The 17,811-nt window shown below is 40.4% G+C and overlaps 1 protein-coding gene across 29 annotated transcripts in view; it reads left to right on the forward strand.

The window, feature by feature from the left end:
- The window catches only part of RBFOX1 (RNA binding fox-1 homolog 1), a 1,132,467-nt gene that overhangs the window by 330,504 nt on the left and 784,152 nt on the right, over positions 1 to 17,811 (forward strand). The window lies entirely within an intron of this gene.

A 17,811-nucleotide genomic window follows, 5' to 3' on the forward strand; every position in this document is an offset into this window, starting at 1 on the left:
CATGGAAATGTCCTCATCAGCTAAAGATTAAATTAGGTCACCTTGATAACCTGGTTTGGTGAACCGAATGGGTTTGATGTCTGACAGCACCTCCCCTGGAGTTTGCAGTTAAAAATAGGGAAATAGTACAAGAAAATCTCCAAAAGGGATTTTGTGTCTCAGTGGATGTTTTTCCTTTGAACACAATGATGTTTCATTTTATAATTGAAATATAGTATGTCTTTGAACTTTCAATAGCTAAGGCTATTAAGTAACAGTATTGCATTTCATTTATTATGTTACATTTTAAGTTCAGTCCATGCATTTTTAATTCTGTTTATGTCTTGAGAGCTTGCCTCTAGTGGAATAAAACCAATCAAGAATCTAGAACAGGAATTAAAATTTAGATCCTAATTCACCACTGCCCTGTGGTTCCTTTGTGTTTACTTGAATAAGTACAAAGGACTAATAAAATAAATGTAAGGACCCCCTGGAGAAAACTCTTATTGTATGGGGTCAGATAATGCTCAGGCTCTGCCAGGCCCACCTGAGATTCCCTAAATGTGAGAAAGCTGTGCTGCAATGTGGCTGAGGACAGAATGGAAAGAATTGCCAAAATAGATGGCTTCACAGAAAATCTGTGTTCATGATACTAAGAAGAAAAAAAAAAAACAAAAAAAACCAAAAAAGGATTGAGAGAATTGATAGTGAGGGTATTAAAAATAAATGTTGTAGGTGACAGGAGCTGAGGTTTGGGGCACTGGGGGATGAATCTTGGGCATCTGGCTCTTCAGAAGTCTTGTGAGCAGAAATATGGCATGGTGGGTTGAGCTCAGCCAGCAGAAAAAGCCCCAGCCCGGCCCCTCCCTCACCCCACGGCGGGATGGGGACAGAATCCTGGCTGTGTCCCATTCCAGCTTCTTGCTGGAATGGCAGAGGCTTGGAGGCTGTGCCAGCACTGCTCGGCAGGGAGGGAACATCCCTCGGCACAGCTCTGCTCGGTCACAGCCCCGAAACGAGCAGCGCGGGGCTGCTGCGAACAAACGGGCACAAAGCACAGCACACGGCTGAGCATTTCCCACCTCCGGGAAAAGGGTTAACAAAGGGCACGAGTTGCCTGAGGAGTGAGGAGAACAGCCCTGGAGCCCCTGGGGAGAGCAGGAGGAGGCAGGATGGGCTGCAGGCACCGGGCAGGGATTCCCTGGCAGCCCCTGGGGACACGGTGCTGGAGCAGGGAAGAACGAGACTGAGAAGGAGCAGCAGAGAGGAGCAGCTCCGGGCTGACCATCACCTGGGCACTGCCCAGCCCTCTGTGCAGCTCCAGGGAAGAGGAGGGAGAGGAGCTGGGAATGAAGGACTGAAGTGGAACCTGGGGAAAAAATTAAGGGTGGGTTGGGGGGAAGGTTGTGGGTTTTTTTTGTTTGTTTGTTTCCCACCATTCAAATTGGCAATGAATTAAATTAACTTCCCCCCACTCAAGTCTGCTTTGCCTGTGACAGTAACTGAACTGTCTTAATCTTGACCTCTGAGCTTTTCCATCTTATTTTGTCCTCTGTCCTGATGAGGAGAGGGAGGAAAAGAGTGGCTGGGTGAGCCTCAGGCAGCCAGGCAAGGTCAGCCCATCATATCTGGGAGATGAAGACGGCTTCTCCTGTGCCTCGACATGGATCTAGAGGTGTGGTTTCATTGTTCATTCACTGCTGACCTTGCATTGTAATTTTTATTTCTGCTGCTTTTAAATCAGACAAAAAAAAATGTAATCCAAAGATACAATCAGAGCTCAGCTTTGTTTCACTAAACAATTTTCTGCTAAAACTTCACAGGCTTTTTTATATTCAGTTATTTTCTTTGTTAGTAATGGGCTCATAATTCTGTCAAAACAAAGACTTAAAAAATGATGTCTGATTTAATATTCACCTTTTTAAAGGACAGAGCTTTTCTGACTACAGGAGAGTTCAGGGCTGAATGTTAAAACTCAGAAATTTAGCAAGTCCTACTGTATTTTTCAACCCTAAGCACTGTTCTACAACCCTGGAATTAGAATAAGGCTGGATCTTTGGGAATCTGTGTCTCTCTTGTTTATCATCTTTTGCCTTTAGGAAGGAGGCATTTTTTTCCATTATCAGATTGGGCTGTCCAAATGAAGGTTTTTACTCTAGAAGGAATTTTTTTTTCTTTTTCTGTCAGGTAAGCTCAATTTAAAGTTAATTTTTGTCATTTGATGATAGGATGGTACATGTGATTGCTATGTGGAAGAGATGGCAAGTGTGGTAGAGCAAGGCTGTATCTCAGGAACAGTTCTCTGAGGAGAATCTAGACTGTAATACTATCTATTATCAGGCTCTGCCCTATATTAAAGTGAGTATCTCTCTCAGAAATACAGTGACTACTTTTCTCATGTATTTTTGCTTTCACGTGTCTCTAAGTCTTTTTATCCTCAATTGTACAGGAAAGGATGAATTTTTTTTTTCCATAAGACTTTGATGCACAGTTTTTATTTCTTCCATCTTCCCTAGTGTCCTTCTGCACTCTGGAATCTTTGTTTGTTCCTTCCTCCGTGAGCAGAGGGATGGGGACATTCCTTGAGCGGTTTGCATTCACGTATCCTGCACTTCTCAGGACTTAGTTATTCCAGTCCCTCCCTTCCCTGAGTTCTTGATGTTCTGACATCCAGATGAGTCACCAAATGCATTATTTTTTTAGGTTGTTAGACTGATTTTATATGTGAAATTCATTTCAGATGCCTGTTCTGAATATACTTGTCTGCCTTCAATTTGCCTGAGACACTGAGCAGAATTTGATTAGATGTGTTTATGAAATGACTTCTCCCCAGGCCTGGAGCTCAGCTGAGACAGGGGAATTTGTACCTTGCAAGCTGCGAGTGCTGGGACACCCTGAGTTATCAAACATCTTCCTCTGGAGATACAGAGCAAGTCCCACCTCAGAACGTGGCACGGGTGGGCAGGATGGGGGTGCCAATGTCTGAGCAACCTTCTTTTATTGAACAGGTGGGGGGGTTCAAACCCTTGAGGCTTGATAACTTCTGCACAAAATGCAAAGTATTTGCCCCACCTTTCTCTTTCAAGTTTTATTCTTAAATCTGGTATTTGTCTAGAACCAACTTTCTTCAAACTGGTTGTAAAAATTTTATTTCTGTAGGACCACATCAGTGTACAGCCATATAAACATAGGACTGTATTTAAGTAATAAATATCATATTATAATATATAATAATAGTATATAAATATATTGGGGGATAATTAAAAGAGATTATTCTAGCAGTCGTTTTAGGCTTCTTTTCAGAATTACTTTTAAAACTAGTTGTGATTGTATGCTGAGAAATAGAAAAAGAACATGTTTATAAGCATTTCTAGTATGTTTGTGCAACAGATAATAAATAAAAACAATGTACTATAGAAAGGGCTATATTTGGCCAAATATGTGATAGGACCAGATGGATATTACAGTGATTTCTTTACTATCACACTGGGAATGTAGTTCTATTGTACATTTACATTTCACTCTGCTTCTCTATCAGCTAGCAATGACATACTATTGTTCCTGGTTGAAAATAGTAAAACATTTTTTCCACTTTTAATCAGTGGAGTTGCGTACCATTTAAAAACTATAGCCACAGACAAGGCAAGCTCCCAAAGCCAGCAGTAATCTTCAAGCTGCGTGTGCACCATGAGAAGATTCTGTGCTTCATTCCTGTGGAGGCCCATTAGAGCGACACAGATGCCATTTTTCCCATTTATTTATTTACCATGTAGATAATTATACCTCTAGATCCCAAGTCTAGGTTCTCAGCTTTGCTGCTGCCATATGAGAGTGTTATTTCAAGTCAGTACAGAGTGTGCAGGGCTGTTTTCTCTGTTGTGGGGTTGGTGCTGGTGCTGACTGAGGAAAGCACCATTAAAGCCCCTTACCCTTAAAACCTCCCCTGAAAGCACCATTGCCATGATGGACTGCTGGGAGGCAGCATCAGCACCAGGTTCCTTGCTGCTGCATTCCTCAGAGCATATTAGTGCCAAAGAAAAAGAAAAGAGGAAGAACACTACAGAAATGTGGTTTTTGCTCTTTCAAATGCTTTCTTAAAATGTGACTATGCTTCCAACAAAAAAAAACCTGTGTGGAAACAAGTTCAAATTTGGCAAAGTTCAGGAATTGGTTTTATAGCCAAGGCCTTTCTTTAATCAGAGCTTGAAACCCGTGAGAGGAAAGGAGCCATAAAATCAATTCTAAGTAATCTTGGAAATGAGATAATAGTCCATTAATCTCATCAATATAAGCATGAAATTTTCTGCTGCAGTTCATGCCTACACATTTGTAATAAATTTATCAGTGGGAACAGGACAGAAGCCATAGGATTACTGTAGGGGTTAGTGCCTCATGCTTCCACTGCAGCCTTTGTTCAATTTATTTTTTTAACATATTTTTTTCTCGCAGTGAAAATATTTAATTCCTTTGTGGAACAGTGCCAACCAAAACTTGTTACTGGTTCCATATTAAACGAGAATTAGTGGTGAATTTCTCGTGTGGGACCCAGGAATCAGTGTTGAAGGCTAAGGTGCCCAGGACTGGAGAAAGCTGTGACCTGTGTGGTGCCACTCCAGCTGTGGCTGCTGCTGGGAAAACTGGGGACCTGCTGCCAGTATCTGTTTTTACTGTGCTAGACTTGTGCCCTTTCTTCTCTCTAAGCCCTGTGTATAGAAACCCCTAGATTTTGTGACAACCACAGAAATTGTTTCTTAAAAAAAAAAAAAAAAAAAAGGATGTCTTTCTTTGAGAAGTTCCTTTTGTTAGGATGGAGCTCAAGGAGGTGGTTCCTCCTCTCACCTGGTCTCTCTTGCTCTCTGAGCAACCCAGTCTGCCTGGGCTGGCTACCTACACAAACCAAAGCATCTACAGGGAACATGAATTTTGATGTCTCCCATTTCTAGGACCTGTCAAAGACAATGCAGGCTTTCAAAGAAAACACAATTTTATTTTTCTCCTTCCCCTAGAGGCTTCCCACCCCTTGGAAAATTTGTCTGTGTGTAACAAAGGGCAATCGCCTCTACAGAGATAGAATTTGGGTGCCCTTGACCACTGGGCTTTGTCTTCCCTGTGAGGGTGGGCAGGCCCTGGCACAGGGTGCCCAGAGCAGCTGTGGCTGCCCCTGGATCCCTGGCAGTGTCCAAGGCCAGGCTGGATGGGGCTTGCAGCACCCTGGGATAGTGGAAGGTGTCCCTGCCCATGGCAAAGGGTGGAATGGGATGGGCTTTAAGGTCCTTCCCAACCCAGACCATTCCAGGATTTTCTCTTTGCTTATTTTCCTATGAGTTTTCCTATTCATGCGAGTTGTATTTTAAAAACTTCCTCGTGGGATCATGGCACGAAGGTGGAGGCCAAGAGGAAAGTAAAGACGTGCTGGAGCCATGTTGCAAAGACTCTCTCCGTGTAACACAACTTAGCAGGCCTGAATCACTGAAATAGATGGCCAAATTTTTGTGTCAGTGTTGCAGGACAGGTTTTCCTGTCAGTGGTGCAAGCCCCGTTCTGCTGAGCTGAGCTGAGCAGCAGCAGATCATCTGGAGCTGAACAGCAGAGGGGGATTTGCCAGTGTGGGCTCTGCTTTCATTTTTGGTAAACAGCTCCTCAAACAGTTTTCCTCAAATGTATTCATTACCTTTGGATCAGAATCACTTGCATGATGGGCAAATATTCTATGATGCTACATAATTTCAGGCTTAATTAGTTCTTCCAACCTTTCCCTTTCTGACAGGGGAATCAGTGGGGAAAGCAGCAGTGAAAACCCGGCTGAGGTGACTCTTTTGTCATTGATTATTGGGGAGGATTTCTCCAGCTGGATGCCTTCTGCCTGGTCACCATAAATTAGTTTTGTGTCACTGCCTCTAACAACCACAACACACTGATAGTCTTTAAATGATGGTTTATATGACCTGAGACAAGATCTAGCCTTATTTTTCTGCTCTATTACTTTCAAAGAATAGTCTTTCTATTATTAACAGGCTGTGGTAAAATAATTTTAAATTCCTTTAAAATTTATAGCAGTTTTGTTCATTGCATCTCATGAATGCAAACCTTAGCAGAACTGTAAACTATTAGTGAGCAGATGTAAGTATATGTATTTTAATAATGTGATAATATAGTAATTTTTTCATTATTTTAGAAAGGTTTACGGCTTGAAGGTTTTTTAGAACTGTTCTGGGTTGATTTTTCTACAGCTGTATAAATATGATAGGAATTCTCTGACAGCATGATGAAGTTATAAACTGGCTGTGAGGGCACAGTCATGGCTGTAAGAAATTGGGTCTACCCTGGCAAGTACAACAAGGCAGAATCTTCTCAGATTGGAATCAGATTTCATGAAGCGAAAATGATGGTGAATAACAGTATACTAGGAATTAATTTCAGCTATAATTGGGCATTTTTTATCTGATTTTCAGATAATGATCAACATTGGAAACTGTTTAATAGTAGTTTTTAATACTTCAATGATTCCTAAGTTTGTAGTTGCCAGTTTCCAATGCTATCTAAAAAAACTGTCAAAAAAGTAAATACAGAAATTCAGTTTTACATATGACTCCACTTTTGGTTTAGGACAGCAACTTCCTCTTTTGCATTGCTAAATCTCTGAAGGGATTGTTTGTTAATTTGACCTGTCGAAGGTGGTTTTCCATCTACTGCTATGGAAAGGCTATGAAATAACCCCAAAACTGGTTCCATTCAGCTCCAACAGCCCCATCACAGGACAGAGCTGAGCCTGTTGGCCAAGCTGGTGGTGCCTTGGACTTACCTTGGTGATGCCCTGGTGGGTTTTATAGAAAAATTCTATGGGTTCCTTGAGTTCATCTGTGTTCCCAAAAGTCTGTGAGGTAGATCATGTGCTCCCTCAGTTCCAGGACTGGTACTTAGGCTCAGGAATTCACTTTAGATGGTTCATGGGACTTCTGAGCCTTCCTGGGAAAAGTTTATGAAAACAATATTATGGAAATCGTGAGATTAATGAGATTTCAATCTTTTCCATGGTAGAAATGAACCATATCCACTAAAGATAACAAAAAAAAATGTAAACATATTATTCACATCAAAGTTTCTCATTTATTTACCGAGGTAAAGTCCAGTCTTCTCCTGCTGTGATCCTGTAGCTGAAAACCTTGGACTAGTTTGATGGCAAAGGGGAATATGAAGGGGACTTGTGAGTGGGGTATGATGTCTGACATGTGGTCTCTCACATCCCGTTTCACAAACTTTTCATCACCTCATTATCTTCTGACACTTTGCAGAAGGTGAAGAATGCTGGATGAAAATACATAAATCATGAGATGTCTTCAGAACTTCTGGACTTTCACAGGAGTGCTGAAATGGGGGAGCTTTCGCTCTTGGCACTCAATTCATAAGAGGTGGCTTGGGGAAAAGAAGGATGTAAAATAGAGTAAAATACAAGGGAATGAAGCTGCTGTTATGAAATAGAGAAACGAAGAAAGATGTAGATAAAGAGGTTGAGTGCAGGAATTTTATATTTAAGGCATTAAAAGCTTAAAAGTCAAGAAAAGGGTAAGGGGAGAGGGATTTTTTTAGTATTGTGGAAGAATTATGCCTCACTGGAGAATCTGCATAGATTCTTAAACCTAATGGGCAAAGGCTGATTGTTATGGAATTCATTTTACTCTGTTGGTATGTGGGCAAATGTCTCTTTCAAACACAGATTTAGTACCCTGAGTACAGAATCAGGACACAATATTCTCCAAAATGCAGTGAGCTTTCACCAGGAGCCACGGGCAGCTCAGGCAGAGGGAAGAGGGACAGGGTCAGTGACAGCTGTGGGACACAGATAAATGCAGGGAAGTGCAAAGGGTGGTGTTCATTCAGAGCAAGTGACAGCAAATGTGCAGCTGTGGTGATAAATCTGGCGGGTGCTGCACATAATGCAGTCATTTTCAATAATGAAGGACTTCACCTCAGCTGATTTGCACAATTTACATCAAAAACGACCCCCCTGTTATCAGCCCACAAACTGTTTCCTAACAGGATTCACCGCTGTGTTGGATTGACGTGGCTTTATGCGCTTCTCGGAGGTGAGAGTCTCCAGGGGTGGCATCTGGCAGGAGAGGTCGTCAGGGAAGATTTTGGGGTCTGATTTGCTCTTTCCCAGTCACTTTACTTAGCCATTTATGACAAATTAAGGCTTAGGAACAGCTTATATTAAACACGGATCCTCTGCCTTGTATTTTGTGTGCTCTGTGCAAACCCTTTGGGAAAGAACGTCAGGCATGGAGCACTAGGAGATCAGGCCTTGATCCTGACCTTCCCAGCTGTGCCAGAAGGCCTGAGAACCCTCATGAAAGTTTCTGACATTTTTTCCTGCATGTTGAGGAAGCAGTTCATAGGTACAGGAAGTCTCCCAGTTTTTCTGTGTGTTAACATGGGAATTTAAACAAAGCTACTTATATGGCAGTATTAAAGAAAGCATGAATGAGAAATTCAGGGGAAAAATCTCACCAAAAATTTGTACTTTCTACATCCCAAATCAATTTCCTGCCTTTTTCATTGTTTTCTACCTAATTAAATCAATGGTTCTGTTGCTGGGTTTAAAACGAAGCTGACACCAACTCCTGAAATGCTGCTGAAACCAACGGCCCTTGCACAAGGTCTTTGTTGCTGTTGTCACACGGTCCAGAGTGTTACATCTATTTTATTAACCGAGCTAAATATTTACACCAGCAGGTCCCCACATTCACCAAATCCCAGGAAATGCCAGTTTCCCATTGCCATTCTATGAGCTCAGTGTTGAACAAAGAAGGGAGGAGAAATCGTGTTACAAACACCTATTTCGTAGCAGCTACAAGGGAATTATTATCTACTCATCAAGGTTTGGTTTTATTTGAATAGTGCTGAAGGATTTTAAATGTGTTTGGTGTAAGAATACACCATAAACCCTGGTTTTATATGCTTCTGGTGACTTGCACCTAGGAATCCCTATGCAGGGGTCATAGCCCACCCCTTTCCAGGCCTAGGAAACAAAAGTTTTTAAATCCTCCTCTCTCAAGAAAATCTTCCTTTTAAAGATAAGTTCTTTTTTTTTTCTTTTTTTTTTCTTTTTTTTTTTTTTTGCCAGACATACTCATACAAACCATTATCTTACTCTGCAATTAGTTCCCCTGCAATCAAATAAAGGGCACGGATTAATGGGAGAACCACTAGAAATATTTTAAAGGGATTAACATTAATGGAGAAACAGATTATCTTTCTATCAAATGAGGTTAATAACCAAAATTAGTAGTGGCCCCTCACAGTTAGTCACAACCTTGTAGAGTCTGATAGAGATTAATCAAGTGAGGTTTTGTATAAAACCTGTAAAATTCTGAAGTGGTTTAGGGTCCTACCTCTCATTCTGAAAAGGATAAAGCCCTTTGGAAGCTCTTACTGCTATGCCAGCTTGAAAAACACATTTCCTCAAGGAATGTCTTGTAACCTGAAGGGTTTTCCTGCAGCAGCAGGTACCCAGTTGAACTCCCACTGAAATTCCTGTTATCACAGTCCTGGTCAGCCTGTACATCTGCCTTGTTCACAGTGAAAAATTACTACAGGATCATTAACACTTTATCTCGTAATTAAGTTCATGTAGTAGACTTGAAAAGAGAGTATTTTTTTTTATTGACTCTATTCTTTAAAAAACCGTAATTGCTTAATCCCTTACAATATTTAAAGCAATTAACATGTGGCCCTTATTTGCAGAAAGGCAACTGACAAAGGTTGTTTGGAAAGTCATATTAAGCATCAGCTTGATCTGTGTATTGATGTGATATTTTCTGTAGTCATTGGCTGGCTGTAAATACATATTAGAAGACCTTTTGCATGTATCAAAGCACTGAGGGCTGTGACATTGCTGCAGGATGGCTATTGTCCCTTTTGGCTCGTTATTTTGACACGATTCTTCCCAAAAAAGCAGTGCCTTTAGGGAAGCAGGTACAGCTGAAATATCCTGGGCTGTATAACTTTTCCTGATATTGTATGGTTGTGTGCTGAGTCCTTTTGTAGGCACAAGTGTCTTAAGGAGTGCTCTTTGTTGTTTGGTTGGGTTTTTTAATTATAACCTTTGGCACAGGGATGATTCTCAGACTGCATTCGGACAGCCTGGGGGTTACCAGTGGCTACCTGGAGGCTAAATTTTAACAGCAGTAGAAGAGTGAATCTGTTGTAATTTATAATTTCTAAACCCATGAATTAGTGCAGTGAATGGGGGTAAATGGAGGGCACTGGACACAGTTTTCTGTGCAGGTGCAAGCTGGTCCTAAAGTACAAATCCTACATCTGTTTGATTAAGGTCATAGTGTGATGGTAGGATAAGCAAATTATAAATTCCTACTTTCAACCACTTTCTTAGAAAAGATTTTCTAACAGATTACACAAGGGCAAAGTATTTAAGTTGCCATAAAATCCTGTAAAATCGGTTTGTTTAAAACACTAATTCTGTAGCTGTAGTTACAGAAATAAACTCAGTGACTATCCATGTAGACTTATTTTTTAGTACAGACTCCAGTGAAGCATTAGTGGCCTTCAGCATTCCTTCATCTCAGCCAACACTGCAGAGGAGTTGGCGTTCACAACATCATGGGCTGAAAGTCATTAGACCCAAACTGCTGCACATCAAGTGTCTCTCTTGTGTTTTTCCAGTGTTTCAAGGCCACGTTGGATGGGGCTCTGAGAACCTGGTCTGTGGAAGGTGTCCCTGCCCATGGCAGGGGTGGAATGGGATGGTTTTAAGGTCCCTTTCAACCCAAACCATTCCATGATTCTATTACTCTGTCTTCTCCTAGGAGTCATGGCCAGAGTGCTGCCAAGACATAGGACATGGGGATAGTCCTCACGCTTTCTCTTTCATGCAAATTAAAAAATGTTTAAGGTTTCACATGACATTAAAAATCCCATTAATCTAACCCACAGTGCAAAAAAACATGAAAAGCCCAAAATAAGTAGTGCTATGTCCCCCCTGCCCCCTCTGTGCTTTCTCTAAGTAAATCTGACTCTGACCTGCTCCCCTCGAACAACAGAACATCAAAGTTACTCAGGGAAGGAGAAGCTTTTTTTTTGTAACAGTTGCATAGCTAAGGGTCTCTGGTGAGAAGGTTTTCCTAATAATTTTGCAATAAAGAACAGAAAAAACCTCAAAAGTGGTATTTCTAGGGAGCATATTATTAGAAAGAATTGATATTTGAGGAGCTTTAGTTTATTAAAAATGTGAAAGAACTCCTCTGTGTCTAGTTCCATGCAAAGCTTAGTGAAAGGTTAGAAAATTAGCTCTTGTGTGCTGCTTATACAGCTGGATGGATGGAGGAGACTTTACATTTCACAACTTCTTGTTTCTGACAAGTTCCAGTGAATTATTTATGTGGCCACTTATCCTGTAAAGATGGAGCTGAGGGAATAAACTGAGTTCACAAATGCTACCAGAAAGCCTTCAGGTGATAAGATGAAAATGGATCTTGGTCGCTGCTGATCTCAAACCTGGACTCGAATTTGTGGCCTGCAGATGAAGGGTTGTGTGGCTTACATTTTTCATCTCTAACTTGCGAATTTGTGCAGTTTATGAACAATTCATGAAGTTCTATTTATCTTCAGCAATTGCCTTATGAATCAAGGGTTTAACTGGAATAAGATAATCCAGGAAATAGTAAATTTCAATTCATTTTTATGAATCTAATATATATTCCACATATGAGAGCAGAGATGTGAATACATTAGTGATAAAAATACTAGAAATAAATTACCTATTTCTGTAACTGTAGTTTAATTCCAAAAGTCAGAGATTTTGGCAGATCTGATTTTTGCAGCTCTTGGATTTTCTGGGAGTTTCTACCCTTAAAAGTGAGTGAACACACCTCTGCAGGTTTTTTCCTCTTTCTTATTTATAATGGGCCACTTGCCAGCTTGATTCTTTATCTGAAGCAATATGGATTCACAAATGAAAGGTTTGGAAAATATTTCATCATTTTCAGGGAATTTATTTTTCTTTCTCTTTGCTAACCAACAGCTTCCCTGTTATTTGTTGTTGATAAAACTGTTTTAAATCCTTTCTCTGCTGCAAACATAGAATCATGTGTGATGTTAGGCAAGTGGTTCTCAATTATGTTAGTCCACACTCCAGGATTTGCAGTCTTCAGTTCTGGACTAATTCCAAATGCTGTTAGGCTGAGGGGCAGATGATAGAACTACAAAGACTTGATAGAAACTTGGTCTAGGGGATTGAGAATCAAGCAGTCTTCACAAAAGGTTTTCCCAAATTCTGTCTTTCAGTATTTCAATTAACACTGCAAAAAGGAATTTTAAATTTTGTATAATGTAAATGCAGATGTCAGTCAATGAGTTCCTCAAATTTAGGGTGGAAAGTCCGAGGTTGTGGTGCAAATATTAGCACATTCTGAGGGTGTCACAGTGTGATCAGACAGCTCTAGAAAGAGCAAACTGCAAAGTCTGCAAGTATGGAAAAAGTACTTCCAAACCTGTACAAATGATTCTACATGAAATATTTTATTAGTTGTGGCACGATCAAAAAAGTTGCACTTGGGGAAACCACAAAAATTGTCAGTCCTTCAGTTGCTCTGAACCCTGCTGTGGCAATGTAAAAATTAAAGACATCTCAGAGCACCAAACAGAGCCTGAACATCTTCTGAAATTGTTTAACCAGACTCTCCAGCTCCCACAGGAATCATCACTGAGCAGATGACTACTCCCTCTGGTCCCTCAAGGTTCCCATATTTATGACAAGAGCTACAAAGCCCCTTCTGCAGCATCTGCAGTATTTACTTCCCTTTAAAAGTCACACCTGCTCCTTGGCCCAAGAGCTGCATGGTTCACGCTGGCCAACATGGAATTCCTCAGGAGCCTGGCTCCGTGGTCACAGCTAAGGGATCTGGTAGCTCTTTTACAAGGAAACCCAGGGTCATTGTCCTCGTTGCACAGGGAAGAAAACCAGTGGAGAGCTGAAGAGAAAGGGGAAGTGGCTGGTGACATCCTCAGGAGTCAGCTGGAGATGGCACTGGATTAAAATGTTCCAGAGTCCTACCCTGGTTATTTCGGTAGCAACTGTCCCAACCATAAGGGAGAAAGACTGATGTCATTGCTTCCAACAATTCATTTCAACATTTCCATAGCTCTGCCTAAATATAAAAGGAAATGAAAACAGAAAGGGAAGTGCAGAACCTGACCGTGTTTAATCTGTGAAGCAATCCCTCCATACAGGACAGCAAAAAGCACGCAGACCTGCAGCTTTCCCAGCAGAAAGGTCACCTAAAGCAGCCTGACCTTTTTACCACATAGAAAGCAACGAGCCATCAGCCCTATCTGAACAGCCTTTGATCCCCAGGTGCTCCCAAAATAACCTGGAGATAAAGCAGATGGATAAAAACCAGGAGATGCCGGGGAGCTGGGCATGCAGTTGCTTCTTCAAGATGTTTCTTCGAGAGAAGTTGTACATATGCTATAAGTCAAAGTCAGGGGAGAGGAAAATTACAGCTCCCTGGAGAAAGGAAAGAGATTAACATTTTATCACAGGCAAATAAGTGGGAAACTCTCGAATTTATAGATATGTAGATACAAGCACATGGAGATATTGCTGTTAGGGCATTAAAAATAGAAGTATTATCTTTCTACTCAAAGATTTCACTAAATAGCTATGAATTTCTAATTAAGTGATGTTAAATCTATGTGACAATGTAGTTCATTTTATTATGTATGACTGAAATCTGAAACTTAAATGTAATAATAACTTAAAAGTGTGGGCCACATATCCCAGAATTATTCTCCTGATTAGAACTACATGAACAAAAAGGTAGCAACTCTTTCTTCTGACATGGAGACGAAAGCATTAAACTATTCAGATGCCAGTATTTGATACACAAAGCCCAAGCAAACAACAAATTCAATCTAAGAAGATTCATTAATCTAACCCCCCACCACACACAGCCAGTGCAACTGGCCTTATCCACTCCATACAACACACCCTCCAGAAAAAAGTGCTCAAGCCACTATAAATTGCCAAGAATTTAAAAGAACTGAAGAAATCTGAAGTTAAACTAAACCCCCACACCATCAGCACAGTACATGTACAGAGTGGTACACATTTTTTTTTCATGTTTATTGTGTGTTGAAGGTGATTTGTTAATTTCCTTACATTTGTGTCCTTTTTTGTCACAAATTTCAAGAATCCAGAAACCATCTTTCCCCAGATCGTTTAAGGCTGCACTTCCTGTTAGTGTCCAAAGTGTTGACTGCCAATGGAATGTCACCAAGCTTTGGACCAATGCATTTTTTCTGAAGACCTTTCATCAAGTGTTTGTGGCACTGAAATTTGTGACACATCCACCACCATCACAAATACTTTCCCTGAAGCTCACAAATTTTACTGCAAATGGTTTCTGTGTTCCCTTCCCACTGGAAATGGCCTGAGCAGCCTCACCCAGAAGGAATAAATCACAGTGGATGTGGATGTGTTGAAGATGTTGTTTGCTGCAAATACAATATGAATTTTTAAAGCATTAAATATGTATGTACTATTTATATCTTCCTTACAAATACAGGAAGCTTTATTTTTAAAGACTTTAAATACACTTTTTACCACTTTTCTCTTTTTTTTTTTTTTTTTCTTTTGATACAGCATCTGCAGGACTGACTGTCTGCTGTTCAGAACAATTATTTTCTTCAATAAATCCTCTTTCACCTCCAGTTCTTCTCCAACATGCCATAGATCTGTGTTCTTGAGATCTCTTGGTTAGAACAACCTCACACCAGTTCCCAAATTTGGAAATAAACTCAGAAAATGTTTTACTATAAAGAGAAAAAGGTTTCCAAATTTAAGGAAACATTAAATAGGCTTTTATTCAGAAAAGAAAATTTAAAAAATATTTTAAGAATTAATCTCTGACTGGGAATGTTCAAAACATTGTGTTTCAATGGAGCCATTTGCTACTTGCCCTTTATTTTGTTCTCTTGCCATGGGTAATTTACATTAAATTGGAAAATGTCTCCTTCTGAAGCAACTTTTTAAGTGCATGACTAGACAATTATACTAAAGTTTGTGTATTTTCTTTGTAAGTATTTCCTACAGAAATGACTGAGAATTGTGGCTTTACACGATTATAACTTTGGGGTGGAATTGCCAACATTACTTTTTATCAAATGCTTTAAATGTTCTGTTCATTGCAAAGATGAATAAACAGCAAGGTCCCGTTCTGAAGGTGGTTCCTGTGTAAGAAATACACAGGCAGGTACCTTTGGATACATCATGTTTAGGAAAGGAAATATTGTAATGCCTGGAGCTCTGGAACAGAAAGCAATATTTGGGTGCTGTTCTCTGCTCTGCCACTGAGCCATGTGAGACTGATGCTGCCTCTGCTGGCTTCTCTCTCTCTGCTCATGGTTTCTGTCTCCTTTCTTCTCATCCAAAGTTATTTCTTCCACCAGAACTTTAACTCCAGCTGGGAGCCTCTGTATCATACTGATGGCAAAGTTTGGAGTATGAAGGAGCTCTTTTAAGAAAGATCTGACTTGCAGTTCAGGGTTCTTTCATGTGAGGGGAACAAAGGGAAGGCAGATATGAAAAATAAGCCAAGGGAACCTTTTTGACAGGGTTTGTACAAAAGGAGTATGTGGGTGTTGAGGCTCCAAAAGACAAGCTCTCATCCTGTCACTTAACACACACCTGATTCTCTAATCAAGGACAGATCAAAGGAATGCACACCTGCACCTGATTTAGTTTTAATCCTGTGAGGAGTTCTCAACACTCCAGTGAGTATTCACTAATCAACAGGAACACTGGAGTGCGTAAAGAAAACTTTTTATTAAGTCCAGTTCATGAGATTTTTGTTCTTTTATGAAGGATTTTGTTTTGGTTTATTTGTGTGAGCTTCAGCTGCTTATTATTTTAGCACATTAGAATAGTTTTAAATTCTTCATTCTGGAGACTGCCAGCTGGCTGGAGAAATACTTCCAGCTTTGTCCAGACAGGGGGAATGGATAATGAGACACTAGAGGTCAGATTTGGGAAGAAATTGAGATACTTAAAAACCTTTGTGTTGGTGCTGCCCTGAAAGTCACATATTTGGAGAAGAGGATGAATTCTGGGCTGCTTCACGTGGGAAGAAGGTACTGGATGGCCTTTCCTTTCTTGCTCTCTTTCATAACCCTGGGGCTTCATGGTCATGGAGTGGATGGGCAGGAGACTTTGACTCCTCTGAGTCACTCAGTGGGCACCTCTGTGTGAGCCAGGATTTTTAGCCTAAATAACCTAATGGCAAAAATCTCACCAGGAAGAAAGTTTGTGTCATACTACATCAGCATATATCATCAAAGGCTGGAAATTTTTTACATGGAAGTTTCTTTTTCAGGTCTTTTTTTATTAGTTTAGTCTTTAAAAACTGCTGATAAAGTAGGAGGTATTGGGCCACATGGCAAACTTATCGATGCAGTCAGTCATATTTAATCAAAATGTTGAAAATTATTTTCTTACAAGAGGGCCTAAATATACAAATTAAGGAAGACTAATGAAATGTTGCCAGCCTTGTGTTTCATTTCTACTCGCTAACCTTCTACCAGCATCACTTTCTCCTAGAGGGATTAGTAAATATGGCTTTAAATATCTTGAACTGCAGAGTAATGTTACCAAGTGTACAATAAATTTTTAGTGATTTAAAGAACTAAAGTGTAATGTAATGTTTTGACCTCCAGTTTACACTTGTTGGACATAAGCCTCCCATTGCCTTCTTTGTGTTGATTTTGGAGTGAATTGGAAGGCTGAAAAGAGAAGTGAAGGAAACCCACAGGGTGGATTCAAAGATCCATCCAAGGATCTTTATATGAACTTCATAGGGATCGGCCTACAGAGTGGGACATTCGTTTTGAGAGAATCTGTTGGGATAATTTGATAATTTCATGAAAACAAATCTTGGAGTAACTTTGTACCTCTCAGTAATCTGACAGATTTTAACAAGGTGGAGTAAAATTTTCCAGCCATTAAACACTGCTTCATGTTTGATGAGGAATGATAAATTCTGAAGTTACTGTTTGACATAATCCAACTTCATAAACTGGTGTGCCTTGGTAAAGGAACATTCCCGAGCAGTTCCACCGAGTTACGTATTTAGGGGATCCAGGATCACACCTTGGGCCTTAAAATAGCAGCAGAAATAGGCCAAGCCCCAAATCCATCAGGAGAGGCAGAGGGATACAGATACGTGCTTTTGAGGTACTTCTATACCTGATAGATGTGGGAACTGCAGTTCAACTAATGAGTACTTGGCTGTATTTATTTTCTGCACAGATGAAGAACTTTGTAGGGAGATTATTCATAAAAAGTTTTTTTAAGGGATCACATGCCTATGATTTAAAGCTTGCCTCCTCCTTATCACCTGATTGTTAACTGGTTTGCATTTCCCTCTCCATGCTTAAAACAACTCCCAGCTCCTCCCCACAGGGGGTAGCACATCTGTCTGATCCTGACGCTCCCCATCTGTAATTGATACCAGTTTACATGTTGGAGTAAGTCTCAGTGGCATTAATTTATTGCAACTGAAGGTTGAGCAGCACAAAAATGTTTGATCTCTACAGACATAATACCTAATGTATTGAGAAGGACAAGGCAGTGTTCTGACAGTTCTTGATGTTTATTTTTTCCCCCCAAACTTTGTCGTCAATAGCTGCTGTCAGCCTCATTTAACAGTAATCCATGCGTTTAGGAATGCTGCGGTGCTCTTCTCATTAGGCGAGCATTGGAATTCTTGTAAGATTGGTTTCCTTTGGGCAAGAGGAAGGGGAAGGAAGCAGGCAGAG

Source organism: Aphelocoma coerulescens, chromosome 14 (assembly GCF_041296385.1).
Source record: "Aphelocoma coerulescens isolate FSJ_1873_10779 chromosome 14, UR_Acoe_1.0, whole genome shotgun sequence".
Classification (NCBI taxonomy): Eukaryota; Metazoa; Chordata; class Aves; order Passeriformes; family Corvidae; genus Aphelocoma; species Aphelocoma coerulescens.